Raw genomic sequence first — 12840 nt, 5'->3', positions numbered from 1 at the left:
AAAGGTACTTCAAATTTATGTTGGAAATGTGGACCACATGAGGGGTCATTTTATCACGATTGGTGGACTTGTAAAAAAGCCAGAAAATTTTGGGTTCAAATACATATACGGATACAAAGAATTTTAAAAACTAAGATTTGACTGAAACCAGAACCTTTTTTGTTGGAATTAATGAACAGACAACTAAAAAAAAGCCGTGGCAGATTTTTATATATGATCACTGCTGTGAGACAACTATATGTGCAAAAATGGAAAGCTTCTGAAATACAATGGAAGAATGCTTGGTGACAACAACAGATCTACCAGAGATGGCAAAATTAACTTGTTTCCTTAGAGAGAAATCAACTACTACATTTATTAGCAACTGGAACTCTTTATGGACTTTTTGCTAAAAAAGAAAAAAATGAACTGATGATTTATGGATTTGATTATTAGAAAGGGTAGACTATGGAAAGAAGGAAACTTTGATGTAACCTTAGAGCGGGCAAAATATAAATGTATTTATAACTGCTGTTAAGAAGACCAGAAGCCAATTCTTTATTTTTTTTTCTTTTTCCTTTTTTCCTTCTTTTTCTATATTTCTTTTTCACTTTTCTATTATTTTTCTCCATTTCTCTTATCTTTAACTCAACTTTTTTTCAAATTTTTAACAAGATAAAAACAATACAAACACTGAAAAAGAAACAAAAAAAAAGAATAGTGAATAGGTAAGAAAGAAAACAGAAAATAGAAAGTGCTTTCAATCTTTTTAACAGCTGTTTATAAATGTTTATAAGGGTATAGAGAAAGCGAAAGAGGAAAAAAAAAGAGAAACCTGCTTTTTACCTTCATCTTTATAACTGACTTACTTTTACTTCTGCATTATAAATAAAAGAATGGTGACCACCAAAAAAGCTGCAAAGCAAGGTGAGGGAAGGAGAGGTTCATCAGAGCAATCGACAGAAAAAGGAATTACCCCAGAAATATTACAAAAAATGTTTGAAAAAATGGGAGAGCAGATATGTATGCTGCCCAAAGTCACTCTTTTGTGAGATGGGCATCTATATAAATATGATACAATAAACAAATATATAAATCTGAATCTGTCAAAAATGAGCTGGTTGCTTTTGAAGAGAGAATGGAAGAAAGGTTTGTAAAGATGAAAGAGGAGATGAAACAAGAAGTTACAAAAAAGTTTAAGAATCTATAGGGCATCTCATGGGAGAAATTAAACAAATTAATGACAAAGTAGAAATTTTACAAAGTAAAACAGAAATAACAAAGGTGGGAAAAGACCTAGAGAATTTGAAATAAGAGTCAAGATGGCAGTGTCTTCATAATGCCTAGAGATTATTCAAAGCCACAATAGAATCTCAACTACAATGTATACCTCAGTTCAGTGTTACCATTCAGAGTCACTAAGAAGAGTTAAAAACCGCATTAAAGAAAAGAGCTTTTTTCAAAAATTTGAAGATATGTCCAAATAACAACAATAAAGAACGTAAATTCTGGGGGGAAAAAATATGCAGGCAGTCAATAAAACATGCCTCCTCCCAAAAATGCTTAGAAGAACATATGGCAAAGAAAACTAAGACAAACAGCAACATTTTCTTCAAATTTGTTTAGAACAGGAAACCAACTAGAGAAGGAGCATTAAAGGTGTGCTAATAAAGATAGAAAAATAGCAGAGAAACTTAACGAATTATTTGTCTTCACTGCTGAGGATGTGGGACAGATTCCTGTACACAAAGCTTTTCAAGAAGAAATTTCAGATGAACTCAGACAAACAGAAGTAATGTTAGATGAAGTTATAAGCCAAATTAAACATAAATCAGTCCCTGAGTCTGGATGATATCCACCCAAGAGTTCCTGAAGAACTTACTTATGAAATAGTTGATCTTTCCACAAAAATACATAACTTCTCTTAAACAATGGTATCTGTCCTTGAGGACTGGAAAATAGCAAATGTGGTCCTGATGTTTAAAAAGAGATCACAAAGTTGAAGAAAACTACAAACTAGTCACCTTAACATCTACTCCAAGAAAATGGTTAAATGTGTTATTAAAAAGAAAATAAGCAAACACATAGAAGAGAGTGCCTTTCTGAAAAGGAATCAATATGGCACAGGTAAGTCTTTCTTCACTAATCTTGAAGATTTTTCTAAAAGCTTCAATAACCACGTGGACAAAGATGGTTCAATAAATAGTGTTAATTTTTTAAAACGTCTTTGAAAAATTCCAAAGGCTCCTGAACAAATTCAGTTGTCACAGGTTAAAAGGACAGGTACTTTCATGGATTGGGAATTAAGTAAAAACAGAATGCAGAGAACAGGAATAAATAAGTGATCCTAACACTGGTGAGATGGGCAAAGTGATCAGTGTTGGAGCTAATGCTTTCAAGCTTATATGTAAAAACTCTGGAGTCAGAGCTGAGTAGTAAAGTAACATGTTTACTGATGATACCAAAGGGAACATGAAGAGCTCCAAAAGGAACTCTTCAGACCAGGTAAATGGGCTTCAAAGGGCAAATGTAGTTCAGTATAAACATGTAAAACGATGTACATTGGAGGAAAGCAGCTTAGAGCCATGGTGTATAGCTTAATGAAAATATAAACCCAGTGTGCAAAAGCTGCAAAAGTCAAATTCCATGCTTGAAAACACAACTGCCAATACAGTAATGTCTTTATACAAATCCATGGCAAGAACACACTTGGAGTATTGTATGCAGCTCTGGCCGTTGCACCTTAAAGTTATGATAGAACTGGAAAAGATGAAAAAAATGGGGACAGCCAAAAAAGCTGGAGGGGTAACTAGGGCTATTTAGCTTGGAGCAAAAGAAGAGCAAGGAAAAACATACCGATACATACATTTACACGCTGCTTAGATAATATGGAGAGTTATCTTTCCTTTCTTGAAGTTAGAACTCAAGGTCAGCTGTTGAAACTAAACGTAGGGAGATTCAGGACAGACAATCTTGAATCTCCCTACGTTTTTCATTTAATACATACAATACATAAACTGCGGAATTCACTGCCAGCAGATGTAGTAATTGCAGCCAATTTCAATAGTTTAAAAAGGGTACCACTTATCAATGCTTACTAATACTGATGGTTGTTGACTATCTTCTGAGTCACATACCTTATGTACTAGTTGCTGAAAAGCAACAGAGAAAGGGGGTTATTTTACTGCAAGAGCAGAATATGTGCCCTAGATTTATTCTGTTTTACTTCTGTTGAGCATCTACATAAATGTTAAGGGGGAGCTGGCTGCTTCTAAAGGCAACCAAGGAACAGCCTCTCCTTGTAAATGGAACCTTTTGTCTACCCCACCCATGATGAACCTGAGGTCCTGTGTACACAAACAGCTCTATTTTTTACAACATTTGCTAAAAATTAGTAGCAGGTTTTCCTGCCACTGAGGCAAGAAATACAGAGAACCGTAAAATAAGCTCTAAAATACACTTGCCATATTTTCTTTAAAAAACTTCCAAGTCTTTACTCCCCCCTGCCCCCAAATTAGAACATCCTAATCTTGGCCACACATCGTAATAGCTTCACCCAATTTGTATCACTGTCTTGTGTCTTGTCTTCCTCATCCTCGCTGCCCCTTACCTCAAAGACTATTTCTGCTCAAGCTTTTCCTTATGACCTTTTTTTCACTCAGCTTCCTTTATTTTTCTCAGTCTGTCTCTCCTGGTTCTTGCTGCTTGTCTTTAGTTTTCTTGCCCTTATGATGCCTCTCCTCCCTCCTTTTCAACTTTTGTCTTCTACTTCTCTGTTCTTCTCTGACAGAACTTCACATTTCCCCACAACCGTGGCACACCATGTCCCCAGTCGGTGACTCTCTCCCACCTTTGCCCTGTCCAGGCTGGTCAGCAGGACGCCTGACAGTGGATGAGCTTTGACTCCTAGCTGCTGGCTCCTGTCAACCAGAGTATCCCCTAAGTCAGGAAGGCCATGGTAAGACAACGCTCCGGTAAGAAGTCTGTGCATCAGAGCCACAGCCATTCTCAGCTTCCCCAGTCTGGGGGAATGGGAGAAACGGTACCATCAGTACGAGTTTATTACTTCTAGCAGCGGCTGCCTGCCATTTATATTACCAAAATACTGTATTTCAAAATTAAAGCTTCCTGATTCTCCCAAATCCACTTTACAACGTGAATTGTCTTACTAAACGAGACTGAGAAATATTTAGCACGTATAGTTCTGCAGCTAGAAATCCAAACCATCTTCATCTATATGTGAAAAAAGATGGTCTTAAAACACAGATCTTGCACTTGTTAAACTGTAGCTACTAGCATGTAAAAAATTTAACAAACAACCTTAGTTTTAGAATATACAAGTAAATATGACACATTCAAATCTGGACTCAATTGCCATATCAGCAATAGGTGGCCTTGGGCAAGTCTACTACAGTTTCAATTCCCCTTACATGTTATAAGAACAGCAGCAATTTACTCTAATAGGATTTCTGCAAGAACAAGCACAAAATATCGTGAGACATTTTTAAGACACATACTGTATGCTATAAGAAAAAACATCTTCTACCTTTCAGAGTACAACACGGCCAGTATTCTCGTATTCTTAACTGGTAGAAGATTTTGCAAACCTGCATAGGAAAACAAAAACAGATTGCCTCATTTACAGACAATGCAGCCTGCAAAAACTTAAAATTGCCAAAAAGAGTTACTAATTTGCTAGCCCACACTGTCTCACATATCTGCTGCCAATAATACAGGACATAAAAGAACACGCAATCCATTTTTAAGCATGTAAATAAATGAGTTTCATCAAGTTCAGTCAAACTTTCTTTCCAAGTATATGTGTAAGAATCCACACTATTATTAAGTTTCAATTAGCTACTTTAAAACAGGTCTTACTCATTATAGGCAGAGGTATTTACAAGGTTGTCACAAAGCTATAATAGATACCCACAAGACATTACCTGCTTTTTGCTGTCAATACTCATTAGAAATTATGTTAAATGTTGAAAGTGTTAACCTTTCTGTCAAGCTACCTTTAAAAAGACGAGACAGCAAACTTCACAAAGCATGTGTGCAAGCAGTGTCAAATTCAACAAATCTGACTCTTGGGTAATGCAGTCTATAAGATTACATTTTAATGTATTATGGCACTTTACTGCTAAAGAAACTGCTTCCATCAGTAGAAGTAGGGGGCCTGTCTCCTCCCTTGTTGTAATCACCACATACTTTCAAAAACTGCCCTATAGTAGAAAGCCCTCCAAATCATATTTTGACTAAATATTGGGGTCAAAGGGGGCAAAAGAGAGAATTTGCTAGTACACTATCAGATTTCACTAAGAAATCTTGTGAGGACTATAGCTCAAAAGACAACCAAGGGATATTTTTACAAATAAAATTAGTGAACAAAGATTGGACCCTTTCAAGATATTGCTTCCCCCATATCAATGACTGCAAATTGCTCAGCTCCTACCTCTACTTCATCCCTTTGCCCAGCATGCCCCATTTAAAATTCTTTCAAGCAGATGTTTGTTGTTTGCCCTGTGAGTATATAAATGTTCATAGTCCTGATAACAGGCGGTGCTTATAGGCATGTTTCCAAAATGCACGTTCTTCATAAGGCAACTGGGCACTTGTATAAGAAAGGAAAAAGGAAAACTAAATTACTCTGAAGTTGAATTCACTCAACTGAATTGCGTTTTCCAAGTACATTACTCCCTACAGTGAGTATCAACATTTCCTGTATTACAAGAACGATTTTATCCCATTCAGCATGATATTAGCCTGGAGAAATATAGTTGTATCCAACAGCCTGTACAAGAACAGCAACAATTCCCAGAAACTGCACATTACTAGCTCATAAGTAGTCAGAATTTTGTACATTCCTGATTGAAAATACCAAATGCTTACAACTAAGAACTAGGGGGTACACACCTTATTTTTGAACTAAGCATCCCATTTCAGTTTTTGATTAACTCATCTACATACAGGCAATCATGTACTCTTTTTGTCACAAGCCTGGCTTTCTGAAAGAGAATATGGATTTTCTCCATTAACTGTTTAAAAAAAGGAATATTCTGAGGACCCCAAATCAATGGAAAAGGTGTGAAGAGTGGACAGGTTCCTTTCTTGGTGTTCTATAACTGCAGACACCAAAAACAATCTTCACATATCTCATCCAGAAGTAATTTTGTGCAGACTATGTTTTGCAGCGTTATTTTGGAAAGAGAAAACATAAGTTCAAGTCATTTAATCTTCTTACTGGTTTTATCATAGGAACAGGAAAACGAAAGGGGGAAAGAGCATTTTTTTAAAAAAGAAGCGTCCTATCCTAAAATACATAGTTTGGGCAATTTGCTCCGTCTTTTTGCTTTTAGGAGGATACTGTACTTAAAGTATTACAGTACTCCTAACCATGTCCCTGTTGAAAGACCTAAAGGGGAAACCTTTCCATCCTTTTCCTTCTCACTACTGCCGAGACCGTGATGCGCGTGCTGTCTGAACCCCCGTTTTCTGTTGAGAGAAAAATGACGGCCAACCGCACCCCCGTCGACCGAGTATGCAAAGTCACACCACAATATCGAACCTATTTACCGAGAAGTTCAGTCCCCTCCGTGTACTACGCACGCACGGAGCGCGGCCTGAACCCCAGCCGTGCTGCAGGAAAGCGCTCGCGAAGATCGCAAGGGAGGAAGAGGATGCGGATTTCCATCAGTTACACTCAGAGCAGTATCCTGCAATCCGCTCCGTGCCTGCTCAGATACAAACCCGGCCTCTCCGGCGCGACTCTGGCTTCCGATGGCCGCCCCGACGCCCATCTAAGAAGGGGGACTCGGGCGAGACTCTGGGGACTGTACAGACCAGCTCCTCGGAAGCCCAACGCCGCTGCTCCTTGCTCGCGAGGAAGACGTGCCTCGGGAGGGAAGCGGAGGCGCTCCAGGGCTGGCCGAGATGCTGCTGCTGCTGCCGCCGCCGCCGCCTGCCCGGCCCCGCCGAATCCCCGCCTCAGCCCGGGAGGCTGTCGCAGCAACCCCGCAGTGGCAGCGAGGGGCTGCAGCGTGCGCTGCGCGAGGGCGGCGATCCTGCCCGGGCGCGCGCCTGCCGCCCGAGGAGGAGCGAGGCTCCTGGAATGGGGGCGGGGGAGGCCGGAGAGGAGGCTCCCGCGGGCCGAGCATCCGCGGCGAGCCCACCCCGCTGCCCGAGGGGGCCGCACGGGGGAGGAGGGGGCGGCGGGAGGCGGGGTCCTCTCCCCACCCTCATCGCCGCCCCTCCCCCACCCAGGGAAGGCCTGCCCCTCCCCCACCACAACAAAGCGAGGGCGCCACCCCCTCGCGCAGCCCAGGCCTGGGGCCTACGCCGCCCCCTCACCCCGCGGCCAAGCCGGCGCCCTCTCGGCCCCGCGCCCTCGCCGCTCCCGCTCGGCCCCCCCGCGCCCGGCCGCCCCGGAGACCAACCTCCTCGCCCCCGAGCTGTGCCTCTGCCACCCTCGTTCTTTCTCGCTGGCTGCCCCTCACCGCTCCGCACCCGCCATTGGCTGCCCAGACCCGGCCCCGCCCCGCCCCTCTTCGCTCCGCCCTCCACCCGCTCCGCGCGCGAGGCCATTGGCTGCCGCTGTCGTCCATCCAGGGGAGCGGCGGCGCGGAATGGAGGAAGAGGGAAAGGAGGGGTGGGGCTAGTCGCCGCCCCCCTTCGGCCCTGACTTTACGCCCCTCCTCTCGCTCGCGGCTTCAGCGAACAGCGATTGGCGTCGGGAGAGGCGACCTATCGCCCTAACGCCAGGCGCGCTCGCTCCGGTGGGGGAGGGAGGCAGCGGAGGAGGGCAGAAGGAAGTTCCGGATTGGCCGCGGCGAGCGTCAAATCAGCCCTCCAGGCTCTGAGTCCCGCCTCTTTCCACGCCCTCTTCTTCGCGTTTTCGCGAGCAGAGTCTGGGGAGGGCTTCGCAAAAATTGGGTTGAGCCGCAGGAAGGAGCTTGGCGGATTCCTCCGCGTTCGTTGTCCTGATAACCTTCCGCGCAGCAGGAGGAGAAGAAATAGTCCCCCCCACCGCCACGTCCCAAAATCCAAATAATCCAGGAAGGCAATAAATGCCGTTTCTCTTTTCCCTCCGAAAATCACAAAAATCCGCCTCTGTCCCAGAACTAATTTCTTTCTCTCAGAAACGCTGCTTTCTCACCTCAGCACCACGCCCAGGTGTGGGAGAAAAAGGGTTTAGGCAGCCCTAGACTTTCTCCCGGGAGAAAATGTAATGAGGGAGCTCTGGAGCTGAACGTTTTTGTCACTGCAATGAAACATTCTGGTTGCATGAAAGGAGCCCTGCTCAAAAGTTGCACACTGTTTGTTCTACACATCTCACATACATGCAACTGACAACTCTGGGTGTGTGTTATCTTCAGGACCAGAGATTTTGAAATGAGCGCATAGCAACTGGCCCAGCTTTCATTTTTTCCTGCTCAATGGAAAAGTAGGCACCCAACAGGCTAACAATGCCAAATGTAGAGCGGTTTTTTGGGTAGTGGCTGTGTTTGCAAAACACTTTAGCCAGATTTGGTGATCTGTAACGACCCAAGATGGTGATCTTGGTTAGGATTCATTTGGGTTCGTGTTTTTTTGCAGGGAACCACGTTGTGCAAACCCACCACTTGGTTAGTTTTTGGCTCGGTGTCCTGGGCGAGCCCAGAAAGTGAGCTGATCCAGCAACCAGGCCCAGCATGTGTGAATGCAAGCAGCGTGGCACGTAGCTGGTTTCGACACCGATGCCAGCCCAGGGGAAAACCTCACAGAAATAAGAGTTGTCCGTGCTTTCATTTGCGCAATCCCAAAACAAGATGATTACACAGGTCACAGAGCCCCCCCCCCATCAACTTTTCAAGGAATCAGTAATAAAGAAATTAACTTTTTTATGTTTAGCCAGCTGGAAGGCCTGAAGGACCAGGTTATAGGATTAGATCTCATGGAGAAAATGAATCTTCATGTGATCGTTAGGAGTCGAAAACGACTTAATGGCACAGAATCAACGCGTCTCGTGGGATTTATAGACCAACACAAGGGGGGACTGCCATCAATATTTTTATTTTATTTAAATGATGGATATGGCCACCCCTTTCACAGTAGTAACTTTGGTGGTGCACAAAGTTAAAACCATCAATTATAGCAATCCCAATAAGAAACCCCTGAGGTCACAAACAGCAAATTTCACCTTAAAATGAAAACAACATCACCCAGAAGAGCTTACTTATAACCCCCATTTTTTTTCTTTTCTTTTTCGTTATTTCTTTAAAGGAAAAGAGGAAAGAGATTGCAACAAAGAATGATCAGAGGAGCATAAAAACCCACCTACTTTCTTCACCCTTCTCAGTCTTTTCCTTTCCTTTCCTTTCCTTTCCTTTCCTTTCCTTTCCTTTCCTTTCTTTTCTTTTCTTTTTTGCTCCAAGCCTCATTTTGATGTATTATTTCTTAAATGATTGGCTGATTTGCATCAGGTCAGAAAAATAGCTCCTAACTTCATTGTTCAGACGGGGAGGGGGGGAGACAAATTCCCCACTCTGGTACGGGGGGGGGGTCGTAAAGAGAGCAGCGAGATCCAGTTTGTCCCGTAACTTCATGGCTTTACATAATCAACCACCCCCTGCAAGTAGAAATCAATCACAGAAAGGAAAAAAATGTCTCTTAGCTTCCTCCTTGCATTGCCATTTTTTCCCCTCGACCTGGGAGTGCAGGTTGGATTAATTTTATTTGCAGCAGCATTCTGTCTTCTCAAAATTCGGCCCTTCCTTTCCCGCCTCCCTCTACAGCAGTGGAGCCTCCCTTCCTTCCTAAAATCATCCCTTTCAGAGGCTTAAAAGGGAGGGAGAAGCAGCTTCTTTCACTGATCCACAAAGTGCGAAGGCCATTGAGCCAAACCATCATGTGCTGTTTGGTTTAGGGATAAGGTAGGTGAATCCAGACGTTGTTTGCAAGGCGAGGTTTAGGGCTTACCTTTATGTGTGGATTCAGTAAGCATATAAGCTGAATGACCTTAGCTGGAGGCAGGAAAGAGCAGATCAAGTCTCGCATAGCCTTTTTTTCTAGAACTAAATGCAAATTAATCATCATCATAACAACAAAGTAGGCCTCTCTTAGCAAAGTCCAGGGCAGTGACTGCTCTCCAAGCAAATAAGCCCTTCTAGTTCTTTCTGGTCTATTAGGAAATAATGTTGAGTTGTTAAAAGATTCATCTTCCCTGTAAGGATGGTTTTCAGCTGATTTGTAGCCATTAGCAAATGATAAAGATCCCCCCCCAAAAGCATCCGCCAAGTGATAATGCTTTCTTTTCATGCTGTGAAAATCCTGCATACCAGCCCCTGTTTAAAGCGTGTTGCATAATAAGCTGCTAATGATGGTTGCATCCTTCTTTGCTGGCCCTTATGGTTGCTTGAATTACAGTTCGTTTCCGTAGGAATTTGCTGCCTGTCCTTGCAACCCAGATAGCTAGGAAATCTAGACACAGCTTGGATGGCGGTGTCTGTGGGAGAACGACCGACCACCCCAGGACATCTTTACAGGAATACAGACTTCAGAGGATAGAATCTAGCGCGTCTTTAAAAAGAATTTCAGTGTAACACTGCAGTAAATAAAGGTTTTCTTAGTGGAGCGGGTAAAACAAAAGCAAGTTTCACTTGGGGTTTGGGATGCAGCTGTGTTAGTCTGAAATTTTGCATAAAGAATATTTAAAATACAGAGGGAATTACTCCCCGTTGAAATGACCACAAAAGAATGTGTTTGTTGAGGGGAGGGGGAATTGTTTGTTTATTTGTGGGATTTATTTATTTATTTTTAATCCGTTCGATTGTGTCCAATTCTTGGAGACTGCCTGGATGAGTCCCTGAAGTTTTCTTGGCAAGGTTTTTCAGAAGTGGTTTGCCCTTGCCTCCTTCCTGGGGCTGAGAGAGAGTGACTGGACCAAGGTCATCCAGTTGGCTTTGTGCCTAGGTGGGACTAGAACTCATGGTCTCCTGGTTTCTAACCTGGTGCCTTCTCCACTAGACCAAACTCACTCTCTCTCTCTCTCTCTCTCTCTCTCTCTCTCTCTCAGATTTATAGGCTGCCCATATCTATAGGGCAGCCTATAAATCCTAGAAGCTGAGATTGCAAGAGATTTCAACAAAAGTGCTGGACCCCAGGTGCAGAAACCTGAGACAATCAGTAGATGGCACCAGAGAGATATGGCATGATATAACCCTTTGCTGCCATCTAGTGCTCCTCTGGAATTTGCAAGCCATGGACAATAGCCCTAGGTTCCAACCATAACTTCAAGTCCATCCTAAGAAACGTTCAGATCCACCAGGGTAAAGAAGGCTCAGGTGCCTAGTACTAAAAGTGACCATTAGCTGGCCATCACTATTCACTAAGAAGTAGAAAAGAGGCTGATGTAGAGAACCCACTGATAACATGCTGAATTTTCTGAGGAGGGAGGGACTTGGTTTCATCTACATCTTTTAGAATTATTATCTCTGGGATCCAGCTGTTTGCTCTTGAAATTTAAAAAATGACTGCGGGTCTGGATCTTTTAATAAATAAGGCAAAAGGACTCTAGGTTCATGAAATTTGATCTCCAATGTGTAGGTAGAAAATGCAATAGTAGACACTGTTCCAGCACATCCAGAATAAGCTATAGTGGGGAAGAGTGCAATAAGGCGGTGGGAGGCTGGGGTGCAAAAATAAAAGCAGTGGAAGCTCATGTATGTGATTCGGGGTTTCTTGATGGAAGGGTAGAATAAAAGTGTTCAATAAATAAAGGGCAAATGTTTTAGGAGAGTGCTATACAAAACATACACCTGTACATGCCTCAGAAAAGTGTTAAAGCCTTATATGAAGGTTGGATCCTCCATAAAGGAAAATGTCCCATCAACTGTATTTAGCCCTCTTTCTCATGAGCCGCTGCAGCTAATTTGCTTTCCGTAGTCTCCTTTATTCTGCAAAATTCATTGGGCTTCAACGTTTGTGCCAAGTTCCTCTTTTGTATGTTGGCCATTTTAATTCATGAAAACAGTATGATTGAAAAACAGTGTCGCATTTGCTTTGAAATAATATTGATGCTTCTGTTGGATTCAAATTGTCACTGATTTTAAAAATTCTGTTCTATGTACAATAACATCATTTGTGTATATGTGTGTTATAAAAATGTTTCATAAATACATAGTTCTTATAGACCCCTTCAATTCATAAAGAAGCATTATAAAACAATGAACCATGCCATGTTTTATAAATTGCACTACGCGTTGGCAGAGAATTTGCATTTTCCTTGCCCGTTAAAATTCAAGATTTTCCAAGTGTGAGTTCTTCCCACGTTAAGATTAAATATGAAGTTTGTGACTATAAGAAATTCATACAAATTTGAAACTTGTAACAATTTGCTTTTGTGTGTATATATTGAGAGGTGAATTGAATACAGTATGTTTGTAAACCAATTATAGTCCTTTTGAACACATCTTTCTTCCATATGTATTTGATATACAAATTTGTAAGTATTAACATTTAAAAATATATACATTAAGATGGTATACATTCAAATGGCAGTAACTTAGCTGTTCATGACCCAAGCTGTTCTTAAAAATGCAATTTATCCTTCTATCTGTAGATTAGAAGAAGACATATTGATCTGGTTCACACAACATGTTAAGTCACATGTTAAGTGCTTGGGGTGGGGAGGTTTTACATATTGTGGTTTGTAAACTATGATTTTTGATTTAGCATTATTATGATATTGTGCCTAATTCATTCAATCATAGTTAAAATAAGCCACGGCTTAACATAGCCTGTGGATATAACCAGTATCGCCTCATTTTTAACAACCCATTCTTTAGGGGTTACCCATTAAAACCAAATGTGGGAATCTTCTGGACA

At 42.2% G+C, this 12840-nt stretch overlaps 1 protein-coding gene across 5 annotated transcripts in view; it reads right to left on the bottom strand.

The window, feature by feature from the left end:
- SMAD2 (SMAD family member 2) overlaps positions 1 to 7516 on the bottom strand; it is a 55249-nt gene extending 47733 nt beyond the window's left edge. For 2 of the 5 annotated variants that reach the window (XM_088152955.1, XM_088152957.1), the window contains exons 1-2: positions 7413 to 7516; positions 4526 to 4586 (exon numbers count right to left, since the gene is read on the bottom strand). The gene's annotated coding sequence lies outside the window, so the exon portion shown is untranslated. Of the gene's footprint in view, positions 1 to 4525; positions 4587 to 6552; positions 6700 to 6726; positions 7232 to 7412 lie in introns of those variants that run through there. The other 3 variants (XM_007425495.4, XM_007425494.4, XM_088152956.1) reach the window with 3 other exon arrangements.
- Positions 7517 to 12840: the final 5324 nt, after the last annotated feature.

Source organism: Python bivittatus, unplaced genomic scaffold, assembly GCF_059951505.1.
Source record: "Python bivittatus isolate LINGU-HERP-01145 unplaced genomic scaffold, Pbiv_v1 ctg000570_np1212, whole genome shotgun sequence".
NCBI lineage: Eukaryota > Metazoa > Chordata > Lepidosauria > Squamata > Pythonidae > Python > Python bivittatus.
This window is presented reverse-complemented; position numbering and strand designations above follow the sequence as displayed.